Here is a 14,042-nt window from a genome sequence, read left to right as displayed (position 1 = left end):
CCAGGTAAGGGCTCTGCTAAGGCCCCTGAGACGTGGTTTTCATGGGATTATTGAGAAGGAAGCCCAACGTTTGTGTTTTGATTATTCTTATTTGTTCTTGATGTTCTCTCTCTCTCTCTCTTTTTGTCTCTCTGTTTCTCTCTCTCTAATTGTATTATGGATGGGGAATCAAAATATAAGGTAACTGCTGCAATGGTTTCTTGATGTTTTACAGGCAGCCACTGGAAGGCCACCGTTACAGAGCCACCGTTTCCTAAGTAATCCTAGCTGCAAACTCCATTTATCCTCAAGTGAAGGGCAATCCTTGGTCCGATATTTAGAGCAGGTGTTAATATGGTAGGAAGGGTCCTGGATGCAGAATTGGAAAATCTGGATATTGGTGTGGGTTCTACTACTATCCTGGGTGTCCGTTTATATCTTATTGCTTTGTTGGAACTCCCCTACCCCCAGTCCATGGTGAAGAGGGAGCCTAGGTGGTGCATGCTCTCGGCTGCAATTAATTGCATCATCATCCCTGAAATTTAGTCCCAAGATGAGCCAATCAAACAATTTGCAAAATTTAAAGAGACATGAGACCTGTGTGTTAGGCATTGAAGCTGGAAGATGGGATCAGATTTTGGTATCATGGCAACTCAGGGCCACATGCAATCTGAAGTCATGAGGGACAAGAATGAAGAGCTTTGGAGACACTCAGGAGGAAGCAGAGGGGAGAGGTTGGTGGCATTCCACTTCTTGCCAGGTCCCACTGAATCCTTTGAGAGTTCCCTGTACTCTTATAATGAATCTTCCTTTACTAAACTCAGCTAGCTTGAGTGGGTCTCTGTTGCAACTTCAAATTCCCTTACTCAGACATCGTGTGACCTTAGTTGAGCCATTTTGTTTCTCTAGTCTCAGTTTCATCTTGTATAAAATGAGGCCATTGAATTAAATAACCTCTAAGGTCCCTTTGGGTTTTAGGAATCTATACTTTTAATGTTCTCTGTTAGTGGTATATGAAGCCTTGGAAACCAGAGGATGCTGGGAAAACCTACTCTTCTCTTTGTTCTGCTGGGGCTGCATCTGATGATGGGGTTAGAACAGAGGAACATTCAGCACCAATCAAGGTTATGTCTAAAAAGGAAGATGCTGGCTGGAAGAAGAGGCACTCCCTGCCAAACTGATCTGTGATAGGTTAGATTAAAGCCTCCACAGGCTGGTCCTGCTTTGATTCCCCAGTGGACTCAGATGAAATCAGAGAAAGATGTTGGCAGCTCCCGAGTATTCTTACACTAAATGAGCAGTATAGAGTAAATACAGCCTTGTTGATTGTACATCAATTTGATGGACTAACTATGGTACAGTAATTAAACCAAAGAGAACATTCAGAAGTACTTATTGCTATTTGCTGTCTGCTCAATCCCCAGAGTCCTACAATAAATGGAACCATAAGTTTAATTAATACCTGCAGGTCTGATTACCCATTTAGGATAGGCCATAGTGGACCAGAGGTTAAACTTTCAAAGACATCTTACTGTGAATGATGTTGAAAATGTCTTCATTTGCCTGTAGCTGAAGTCTGCAAACTATGTCCTGCTAAATCCTTGGGGGTCTACCAGAGGTGGCCCCCATAGAAGGTGAGTACAGTGACAGGGCAGTCCAGAAGAGCAGCAGCACCTGGTTAAGCCTCAATTACACTTGCATTTTCTTTGCTCTGCAAGTTTTGAGACTTTTGGTGACTTCCCCTGCTGCTCCTAGTATGCTGCCACGTTTCTTTTTCTTTTTTTTTGATATTATAATTTCTTTCCTTCCTTCCTTCCTTCTCTCTCTCTCTTTCTTTCTTTCTCCTTCTTTGTTTCTTTTCTTTCTTTCCTTCTTTCTTTCTTTCTTTTCTTTGTTTTCTTTCTTTCTTTTTCTTTCTTTCTCCTTCTTTGTTTTTTTTTTTTTTTTGGAGAGTCTCACTCTGTCACCCAGGCTGGAGTGCAGTGGCACAACCTTAGCTCACTGCAACCACCACCTCCTGGATTCAAGCAATGCTCCTGCCTCAGCCTTCTGAGTAGCTGGGATTATGGGCGCCTGCCACCACACTTGGCTAATTTTTGTATTTTCAGCAGAGACAGGGTTTCACCATGTTGGCTAGGCTGGTCTCAAACTCCTGACTTCAAGTGATCTACCCACCTTAGCTTCCCAAAGTGTTGGCATTACAGGTATGAGCCACCGCACTCAGTCTGGTGCCACATTTCTGTCAGCACATGTGAGGCTGCTGTGCCCCTCCTCATTGTACCCAAATCTAGTTTCCAAGGGTTGAAGCAGGTAGAGGAGTCTGCCAAGTAGCTGAGACAGACACTGTCCTGGGATGCAGATTAGTAACCATGAGGCTCACTTCTCATCCATTACAAGTGGGCTTGGTCCACAGCCATTGTTCACCAGGGGCCAGCCATTATGGTCGTAATTATCATGGAGATCTTCACTAGAACACTTCCTTTGGTTTTCGTCAATCTTATTGAGAGGATGTGGATAAGGAATACGTAGCCCATAGCATTGCTGTGAGATGACGTAATTCCAGCGCTGAGCTTAGCCCACTGCCTGGCCTGTTGAAGTGTTCACTCAGCCTTAGCTTGCAGGTCAGGATCATGCTAAGTGCTCTCCTTCATTGCTTCATTTAATCTTTACAGCAGCAATAATTGGGATTACCCCATTTTATAGAGGAGGAAACTGAGAGCCTGGGGGTTTACGTAACTTGCTGATGATCAAAAAGCTGGGGCTCCAGTGCAGGTCTATCTCTCCCTCAAGTCCATGCCCTTAACAATCCATATGACATGTAGGAAGACTGGGAGTGTGTGGGGCTGCTGCCCTCTGAGAGCTGAGGTAAGAGCCTAGAAGGTGAGAAAGGGCTTCCTCAGTTGGCAGGGAGAGAGATGAGTTTGGGTTGAAGGAGAAGCTTTCCTGGCTAGATAAACTTTTTTTTTTTTTTTTTTTTTGAGGCGGAGTCTCACTCTGTGGCCCGGACTGGAGTGCAGTGGCCGGATCTCAGCTCACTGCAAGCTCCGCCTCCTGGGTTTACGCCATTCTCCTGCCTCAGCCTCCCGAGTAGCTGGGATTACAGGCGCCCGCCACCTCGCCCGGCTAGTTTTTGTATTTTTAGTAGAGACGGGGTTTCACCGTGATAGCCAGGATGGTCTCGATCTCCTGACCTCGTGATCCGCCCGTCTCGGCCTCCCAAAGTGCTGGGATTACAAGCTTGAGCCACCGCGCCCGGCCCTAGATAAACTTTTCCAATAGGAAAGCAAGAGGCTGGAGAGTATTCCTGCGTGTACTGGGGTTGGGCCAAGGGCAAAAAATATTTTTACAACAAGAAAATTAAAGGAAAAGAGTATATTGAAGATATAAAAAGGTAAAGACTGAAAGAGAAAAAATGTGTTTATAACAAAAAAAAGAAAGGTGGAGAAAGGAAAGACAAAAAAAGAAAAAAAGAAATTGAATTAAGGGAAAAGCAGAGCTGGAGGGAGCAATAGATAATGAGAGGAAGGCAAAGGGCTCAATTCGAACCCAAGGTCAGAGAATCGATTGTTTCAGAGTAAGCGTACAAATGCCATGTGGATGTTAACAGTGGCGATATTTAATGACTCAGCTGCCTGCTGGGCCAGGCTTGATTTTCATCCAGGGCTCATGCCACGTTTAATAAAGCCAGGGATCGGACATGAAGCCACACTCTGGCTCTGGGAGAAACGTACTTGATTTTCTGCAGGAAATGCTGCCTTTGGAGCCAGCAGCTATGGATGTGTTGTCCAGAAGAAACCTCTGGATCAAGCAAGGTTTGGGTTTATGTCTTGTGAGCACTTCGTTAGTGAGAAAGGATTATTCAGAAACAATAAAATGGGAACGTCCCCATGAAGAGTATAGCAACAAGAGTGAAAAAACATTAAAATATTTATAAATGCATCAAACATGTTGAAACACTTGAAATAATGAAAAAACATCTAAATAAACAGGAATCTGTAAGTTTGTTAGGTCTGACTTCAGAAAAATTACTGATATAAGCCAGGCTCACTAAATTGAGACATGTGTTTGGTGGTGACCTGAAGCCATTTCTGAATTCAAAACCAAATTTCTATTACAGAATCTACAATGGTTCTTATGACAATCAACTTTCTGTTGGCTTTCAAAAGAAACTTGCAGACATTCTTACATCACCTCCTTTCCAGTTTCCCAGAATTAAAATCGAGATCCTACTTATTTACAAATGAACAAGTCAACCTTGTGAATAACATCATAACATACACTACTAGGGAGAATACTGCTCATTGCTTTGAAATCACCAACCACCTGGTGCAGGCACCTAGCGCTAAGGTGGGTGGGGCAGGCAAGGCCACTATGGCCAGGCTAATCCTTTTTTTATCTCTTAAGAAATCAGGTCAATGTATGGTTGATACAGTTAAGTATCACATCAACAATTGAAAAACTAAGGCAAAAGAAAAAATACCTTGTTCATTGTACTGTAGCAATAGAGTCTCATTATGTAGATGTGGTCTGAGTCTACACAAGTAAATGTAGTGAAAAGTGAAGAGGAAAATTGAGGCAATTTCTTGAATTATTCAAGGAAGAAAACTCCTCTTGCCTCAATTATTCATATGGTACTTTTCTTTGAAAGTGAGGAGAGTGGGAGAGAACGAGAGGGAGAAAAGAAAGAAAGCTTGATTGCATTAATTCTCCACTTCATTTTGTAGATTAAGGCACATCTATAGACGTTATTACTCATCCCTGTGTACCGTAGTTTACTTCTTGACAAAATATTTCTTTGCCATTGTGTATATGCAGATTTTACCCACCCTACGTTTTTCTCCAGTTAAATGGTGAGAACTTGAACTGACACTATCCTTTTTTCCCCATAAATAGGATGCCTACAAAAAGACTAATTTCCCAGTAATCCAACTTATTCCAAACACTCCACCCACAAGGCAGCAAGTGAAGTAAAAAATAGAATTCTGCTTGAAGATGTAAGTCATAATCACCATCCAAAGATCTATGCTACCTCCCTTTCATTGATAGGGAGAAATAATCAGTGTTTGAACCTAGAGTGGAAAATTTTCAACAAACAACAGAAAAGACCCCAAAGCTCACCTTCCAGGGCCACACTACGGTGCACAGGCAGAGCATGGCAAACTGGAGGCATTTCCAGGGCCACCCTATGTGGTGTGCAGGTAGAGCATGGCAAACTAGAGGCATTTAATATCTGTATACTTATTAGGACAAACTTCTGGCAGAGAACAGTTACCTGTCCTGACAAAATCAGAATTTATGACAAGAAGTAAAGTGTCTTAGGAATGGGCACCACTTTCTAATTCACATAAAGTTGCTATATGGGCTAATGGTAGCACTGGTTGTCAGTTATTTTAAGATTTAGAGAATGTGGTCTGGATCCAGAGAGGAGCAGTGGAAATGATTTGGGAAATCACGTGGGAAATCAGTGGTTTGGGAAATAAACTGGTATTAGTCTGTTCTCACACTGCAGTAAAGACATACCTGAGACTGGGTAATTTATTAAAAAAAGAGGTTTAATGGAGTCACAGCTCCACATGGCTGGGAAGGCCTCATAATCATGGCAGAAGATGAAGAAAGGGCAAAGGGATGTCTTACATGGCAGTAAGCAAGAGCACATGTACAGGGGAATTCCCTTTATAAAACCATCAGATCTCATGAGACTTATTCACTATCACAAGGACAACGTGGGAAGAATCTGCCTCCATGATTCAATCACCTTCCACTGGGTTTTTCCCATGACATTTGGGGATTATTACAGTTCAAGGTGAGATTTTGTTGGGGACACAGAACCAAACCTTGTCAAAACCTTAGAAGGAGATGCTAAAGGAATAGGGTTAGAGCGCTAGGAAAGAGAATGTCAGACAGTGAATTCACATTGGTCCTCCGGAATGTGAAGGTCTGTGTAGGCATTGGTTTGTGGCTCTTGTTGGTGTCCACCAAAGGAGAGTGTGAAATGAAAGGGGCTTAAATCAAATGGACTTAAAGTGTATCTATTCATGCTAGATAGAATTGCTGAACTGGAGCTTTGCTATGAGTAAGTCCTAATACAGCATTTGTTCCATAATCAAGTAGGAGCTTCTTAGAGAGGGTTTTTTGCTATTAGTATCTATGACTTAGTGTTACTTTGCATGATGTAAGAGAACTCAGGGAAAAGCTCAAAGCACTAACAGTGATGTGTCTGTGTAACCCAAGGATTTTCAGTCAACTCTCTCTAGCTCATAAATCAGCACTTCTCCAAGAGTGTCATGAAGCCTGCACCCTCCTTGTCAATGCTAATTTCTGCACTGCACCCATCTCCCAGGTAGGCTAAATCAGAACTTTTGGTGGGTAGGGCCATGGACTCTATATTTTCTCATGTATCATTGTTTGAAAATAACTATAATAACCAATTAAACTATAAGCTGTTTAATGACATGAATTAGATATTTGTTTTTATATCAGGCTCTCAAAAAAGTACTGTATATGTAGAATGAATCTCTTAATTATTACTGCACTGAGCGAACAATAAGGTAAATTATAAGGTTATGATATTTAAATGATTTTATACTAGCAACTATAATTTTCTGCAAGTTTTAGGATTATTATGTAAATGTCACTTTGTGGGTTTTTGAAATATCAGAAAATTATGAAGCTTATTAAGAATATACTGTAAGACCTTGATGACTGTTAAACACAAATAAAACTTAGTCTAATGCAAAAGTCTTCTATTCATGAAGATTTGCTCCCCAGCATTTTTTATGTTGACAAATGCATTTTCTATGTGGCAGGGAAAGGAAGAAATCAAGGGATTTGTGTATTTGTCAGTGAATAAGCTGTACTGAGTCCTGGCAGGTGGTGCCTGACTGATACAAATCCTGAATTTGTACTTGTGATAATATTCAAAAAGTGGGACAAAACAACCTTCCAACCTTAGAATAAAATAACAGGAGCCATGTCAATCAATAGCCTAGGACCTGGCTACCTGCCATCCTGCATGATGCCCTCCTTCTTTCTCTCCCTTCACTAAGTTACCATCTGGAATAGAATCCAATAGTGATCTACCAATTGACAGTTTTTGCTATGAAGGAGGAAAGAGAGGACAGATTTGATTACAACAAAAGTACCCCAAGAATGTGTCCTGCATGAGCTCTGCAGGCTGTGAAATCTTGAACTTCTATGCCCATCCTTGGCTGGCTTTTTCCGTGTGACGCCATATAGAGGTATTACCACCCTTTCCCTGCTTCAGTCCTCCTCTCGCCCACCCGAGTTTCAAGTGCAATAGAAATGTGCTTAGTTGATGGTGCCAACCCCTAGCTGCACAGCCACAAGGCAGAGGGGATCCAGGCAATACATTCAATCAACCCTGAACCCTTATTAACCACTTCAACTTTCCACCTCACCAATAATGTCATCTGTGGTAGCAAAACCAATTGCATAAATTCTTTTCTAATGGATTCTTCAGCTTTCTGTTCTCTACTGATGGCCATAGACTCTTGGGTGGGCAGAAGGAGTGGGAAGGAGTTATTGCTGAGGGTCCATGAACCTGTAACTCCTCATTATTCCATCCTACTAGGATTTAATGAATCCTTCTAATGTGTCAGACTGTGTGGAGTACTGTATGTGTAATAGGTTGAACCATAGCAACTGCCATTCTTGTAGGTAAAAAATGGTTGTATGTAAGCAATTTTCCATGATTCACCTAATACATGCCATCTTACTTCATCTTTGAAGCAACTTATGAGATATTACCATCCTCATTTTCCAGAAGAAGAAAACAGGCTCAGAGTGATCAAGAATACCCAGCCAGAACGTGGAGTCTGGGACTTCTGCCTCCACTCTGTTATCCACCAGCACCCTTGGGCCCTATTGCTTGGCTAGATGGGCACTCTGCATGTATCAGGCATTGTCTGTCACCTGAGTCACTACATGTATGACATCGTATGTCTATTACCAATCTCAAATATACATTAAGAAAATAAGATTTCATTAAAGTATTTTCTAAATTCATGGTAGTGGTTTTGAAATTAGGCATTTTGTCAATCAAAGAGTGTGGAGAAAAATTGTCCCAATATTTCATGGGTACACAACACTGATTCTGCCTCAATCCCAATCCCACAACTCATGAAGCCCTGATACATTTCTTGGGGGAAGGAGCCTGGAGCTTGTCCCCTGGACCCCATTTACCAGGGTGTGTCAGCTTATGCTTATAAGTGTCCCTCTTCCCTCTGAACTGCTTTGAGCCTCTGTGCTGATGAAAAGGTTCTGAAGATTCAGAGGGATAATTTACACCAGGAGCTGGGGTGTGGTGCTTGACCCAGTGCCTGCAGCAGAGTAAACCCTTAGGAAATGAGCAGTGTCATTATCTGGCACATTCTGATGACCCAAGAACTCAATCAGTACTTTTGAGTTGACTTGTACTATAATCGAGCTTTTCGACCCATCTTTTAGCCTTGTGGCCCATCTGTTAATTCCATCTCAGTATGTTTCTACAGTGGGTATGAACATATAGAGTGGAAAAATAGACACTGGAGACTCCAAAAAGTGTGAGGGTCGGAAGGGGGTGAGGGATAAAATATTACCTTCTGGGTACAATGTACACTATTCAGGCGATGGGTATACCAGAAGCCTAGAATTCACCAGTATGCAATATATCCATGTAACACAGCTACACTTGCACCACTAAATCCATAAAAATAAAAAATAAAAAAGTTTCTATATATTTTCTCTCTCTCTTTCATTATATGCAATGGTGCAGAACAAACTGCATGTCACTTTGAAGTTCTCTTATTCTAATTCCCCACCTCCATTTTTTTTCTATACTGGGGCCATTCTATTTCCATAAAATGGCATACTTCCATGTGTCAAAAATGGCAAGAACTTATAAGTGTGCAGTAGATAGATGACAAGTGTACACTTCTGCTGTTTAACATACGTTGCTTCTGGCTGGGTGCGGTGGCTCACGCCTGTAATCCCAGCATTTTGGGAGGCCGAGGCGGGCGGATCACGAGGTCAGGAGATTGAGACCATTCTGGCTAACACAGTGAAACCCTGTGTCTACTAGAAATACAAAAAAATTAGCTGGTCGTGGTGGCAGGAACCTGTAGTCCCAGCTACTCAGGAGGCTGAGGCAGGAGAATGGCGTGAACCCGGGAGGCGGAGCTTGCAGTGAGCGGAGATCGTGCCACCGCACTCCAGCCTGGGCCACAGAGCGAGACTCCGTCTCAAAACAAAACATATGTTGCTTCCAATTTTTTTTTCTTGAAGGTTGAAGTTTGCTTTTATTCAACTGTCTTCACTGACGAAATATGCATCATAGCTTATCTGGTGAGGATCCCTTCTTAGGCAGATCGCGGGCTTTCTGCAGGAAATACTTCCAGTTGTTTGAGGAGGGCATCAAGGTACTAATTCCGGGTCACCAAGACTGAACACCTAAATGAGGCAACAGAGCTCATAAAATGATGGCAACTTTGTGACTGTTGGCTTGCAGGCTCAGAGTGGTTTTCCTTTAGGGTGGGTAGAAGGAAGTATTGATTATTGGGTTTCAGTTTCTTCCATTTAAGGAAAAATGGAAAGGGATATGAAGTAACTCACAGGTATTGAGAGTGTACACGAATGATGGCCTTCAGTTGGTTTTATAATACAATGGCATTTGAATTGGATATGCTGGCATTGAATCACCCAAAATATGTATTTATGCATTAGATTTGTTCAAAATTCATGGTGCAGTTTTATTTTTAACAAGAGTCAGGAAAAAATAAATGGTGATTCTGATTTTTGTCCTTAGGTTACTCATGACAGTGATTCAGTGTGGCCCTGTACTAATGGAATTCATGTAAGATGTAAACACACTTGGAAACCAGTTTGAAAGAAGTCATTTATTGAGGCAAAACAAAAAAAACAACAAAAAACTCCTTGACTATACAGGAGTCATTACATTGCCATTATCTTCAACAAAGATTTATTGAGCACCTACTATGTGCATAGTTATGATTCAAGTAACCCTGATACCAGTTTAGCAATAGAGTGATTTCGTTAGAATGTTAAAATGAAGTTCCATTTGTGAAATATATTCATTATGTATACTTCAAAGTGTATTATTTGTACCTGCTTATAGGTTATTGGCCATTATATATGTATTTATGTGTTTGATTATGCTTCATATATTGAAAATGTTTCAAATAGCCATGTAAGAATAAATTTCTTGTCAAGCAAATTGGAATTTTTCTTGAGTTCTCTCTGCTCTATGAGTTTTGTGCAGCACTTGCACACAAATACTTAATGTTTTTCTTCAGAAAGTTTATGTCCATGAGAGAATTGTCTCATGGCTTTAAATACAGTCAAAACTCAAGCATGATAATGCCTTAGACATCTGTAATTTAAGGGCTTTGCCATACATTAATCAGTTCATCATGTAATGTCATTTATTGTACTTTTGCCAAATGACAGGCATTATACTAGCTACCTCATTTAATCTTTCCAACTATGCCAAAAGGAAGATACTATTCTTATCCCATTTTGCAGATGAGGAAACTGGAGGACCTAGTTACTAAGTGGCATTGGCAGGGTTTGAACTTGGGCATTTTGCCTCTATAGCTTGCGCTTTTAATCATTACATACAATTCCTCCAACTTGGGCTCGTTTTAAAAATTGGCACTGAATGTGGTTGACTCCTTCGACGGTGAAGGTAGAGTGCAGAGGAGTATAGGAACAAAAAATAATTGAGCAAACAGTTGGTTTATCTGTTGAATGTGGTTGAATTAATGGATCAATGGAGCAATACAGCCATATCAGCCATGACCATGATTCCTTGGATTTACTCCTCTCTCCTGGCTTCAGGCTGTTCCCAACCTTTGCCTGGTTAATTCCTTCTCATCCTACAATTTTTCCCTTGCACTGGCCATTTCTACATGCTCCCACATCACCCTGGCTTCCTGCTCAACACCCAGCCAATCTATGCAATTCATTTATTGTATAGTCTGAACTTGGTACAGGGATGAACAACACATGGTTTTGTTTTATTTATTTTAGTTATCACCTTAATCATTTTTTTCTTAACTCTATCAGTTTCATCCCTTAATTACATCTCAGGCAGATTTCTTAGGTCTCTAATCCTTTTCAGTTATTAAAAATCTGTACCAGTTCAATTTAAAACATGTTCTCTACTCTCCTCCACCCAACCCTCATCCCCAGCTGGGGCCTGAGGTTTTCAGTAGGGGCCCCTCCTCTTTCACATCTCTTCCCCTGTCCTCTGGCCCTAGCTCCATTGGGTTGGGGAGGGAAAAAAGGGCCAGGAGAGCAATGAGGCTCTCCTGAAGTTTTGGAATTTCTGGCTCCAGCTGAAGTTTGTCTCTGGGCTAATGCTGGTTCCACTGGCTAATGCTAGTGTTAACACACACACAACTGTAGGCTCTCTCTAGTGCTGTGAATTCTTCAGCAGACTCTGACCCCTCTGTGCAGTTTTCTTTATGGGAGATCATCTCTTTGTGACTTCTTAGAACCCTCTTTCAGCTCCCTCCTCTGTGGAACACCCCACAGCCTCCTGCTGTATGTGAAAGTGGCCTGGGTGGCCAGGCCAGCCCCCAGCATGGCACATGTGTAACATGGCTCAGGTGGGACCCCTTCCTGGATGCCATGCAAGGAAGAGTCATGTATCTTCGGTGCACACAATAGTGGGGAACCTGCCTTGCTATTGTCTTCCCAGTTCTTTTCTCTCCTACCTCCAGCCCACAGAGGGCAGATCAGCAGCCCTTTGCCTAAGCAGATGCCCAACCAAGGTGTGGAGATGCCTGTTTCCCAACATCTAGGAGACATTCTCATGGAATCCCTGCTTACTTCTGGAGGGAGAAGTCATGGTACTCACCCCACCCTGCGTAAATTCCCAGGGTCTTTCTCAGCCTTCTCTACTCTCAGTAATTTTTTCTTTTGTAAAACTAGATTGGATGATTCTTAATAAGCCCTGAGGACTTATCTGGTCCACTTTCAGCTGTGTGTGTGTATGTGTGACTTATCTTTGTCCTTAGATTTGAGTCCCAGGAAAAAGGTCACTTTAAATATCCTGTTACTTTGACAATTATTTATTATACATATTCCCACTAGACCAAGTGCAGTACTCTGTGTTAATCTCATTTACTCTCTGATTCTTCTTGAGTTGCTGCAGGTGATAAACATCCTGATGGGACTGAGCTTCACTAACAGGAGGACAACACTGATTGCAGTATCAGGATGATATAGTTTGAGCCAGATTATAGAACTCATCAACTGATCCACATCTTAAATGCTCCATTTTTGGCATAAGGTGTTTGTAAATAATATGCAGGGCATTTATAAATATGATGGGATACTTAATACCACAATTAACTGTAAGTTAATTGCTGGGATAGAATAAAATACAGAAAATGAATACATAAAATCAATATGTTACCATAAAATTAAAATATTTAATAGCTTCAATTTCTACTCATGTCAAAATTCCTGTAACTATGTTTAATATCCTTTCCCTTTTTCTGCCCACATTCTGGGAACTGTCCTATTAATAAGGAAATGAGAGCTAGATAAAAAGATAAGGGAATCAAAAGGGTTGCTTATTCTTTTCTTGATTAATCAAGCAATCATTAGTTATATTTGAAGAATATAATATTATCTCTTTAATAACAAAATATTAGATATATGTGTGGCAAATCAATATATGCAAACACTTCTTAAATAGGAAAGAGTTTAGACTTCACACTTAAGATTAAAGTTCACTGCATCACACACCGGGTCCTATTGTAGGGAGGGGGTAGGGGGGAGGGATAGCATTAGGAGATATACCTAATGTAAATGATGAGTTAATGGGTACAGCACACCAACATGGCACATGTATACATATGTAACAAACCTGCACATTGTGCACATGTACCCTAGAACTTAAAGTATAATAATAAAAAAAGATTAAAGTTCACTGAATTTAAATTATAGTGGAAAGAAGATTAATACCTATTAATATTTTGTGAAAGTTTTCAGAGCTTAAACATAGCATGGTGGTTTTCCTACTATGCCATTGGGTCCTCATTCACAATGAGGCACCTTTTTCTCATCCCTGTTCCATCTCCCTCCCCCAGGATGCTTCTCTTTTTTTTCCAAAGTCATCAATGTGAGTTAACCATGGTGAATTTCACTAATAAACAAGTAAGCTGTGGGCTGGGATCAATAATGGAACAGTGTCAATGTTGGTAATCATCCCAGAGTATTTCTCTCTGGTTGTATAACGTTTCTGGTGATGTCGGAGAAATGCCTGTTTCTCTGCCTCAATCTCTGAAGAGAATCCTATCAATACAATTTTTCTGTTTTTAAAAGTTTTATTCTTCTCCACATCTAAATTTAAGGAACATCAATTTAATTATATTTTATGTTTATTAATGTGATTTTAAAAAGCAGAGAAGACTCTTCATTTAAAAAATCATAAACTTAGTTATTTTATTTTAGAAAATGTTATTTAAATTATGAAAGATTTCAAGTATCCCCACATGAATAGTTGTTAATGTAAAGTAGATATATATATCTACCACACATCTTTATTAAGTCAACATGATTCCGTATTTGCTTTAGATATTTTTTGGTGATATAAAACATTGAGGCAATTAATTGCCCTTACAAACTTCTCCTTGATCTCATTTTTTCTCCCACTATTATGATGAATTCAATATTTATCCTTCCCAGGTATGGTTTTGTACTTTTACTATAATATAATTATAAAATATATGATAGTGTATGATATAGTTTTTTTTATTTAAAACTTTTTATTAGTGGCATAATACTATACTTATTCTTTAGCTGCTTTTTGATTCAACATTATGGTGTTGAAAATTATTCATGTTGATGGATATAACTTTAGTGCATTCAGCCTTAAATGCATTTAGTGTGCCCTTGAATAAATGTACACTATTTTATTTATTCATTCTCCTGTTGATGGACGTTTGGATTGTTTCCAATTTGTTCTTATACAAATAATACTGAATTGATTACACCTGCTTGTAAAAAAGCATAAGAGGTTTTTTTTTTTTTTT

This window comes from Colobus angolensis, unplaced genomic scaffold (assembly GCF_000951035.1).
Source record: "Colobus angolensis palliatus isolate OR3802 unplaced genomic scaffold, Cang.pa_1.0 Scaffold35, whole genome shotgun sequence".
NCBI lineage: Eukaryota > Metazoa > Chordata > Mammalia > Primates > Cercopithecidae > Colobus > Colobus angolensis.
The sequence above is the reverse complement of the archived record's forward strand: the minus strand, read 5'-3'. Positions refer to the sequence as shown.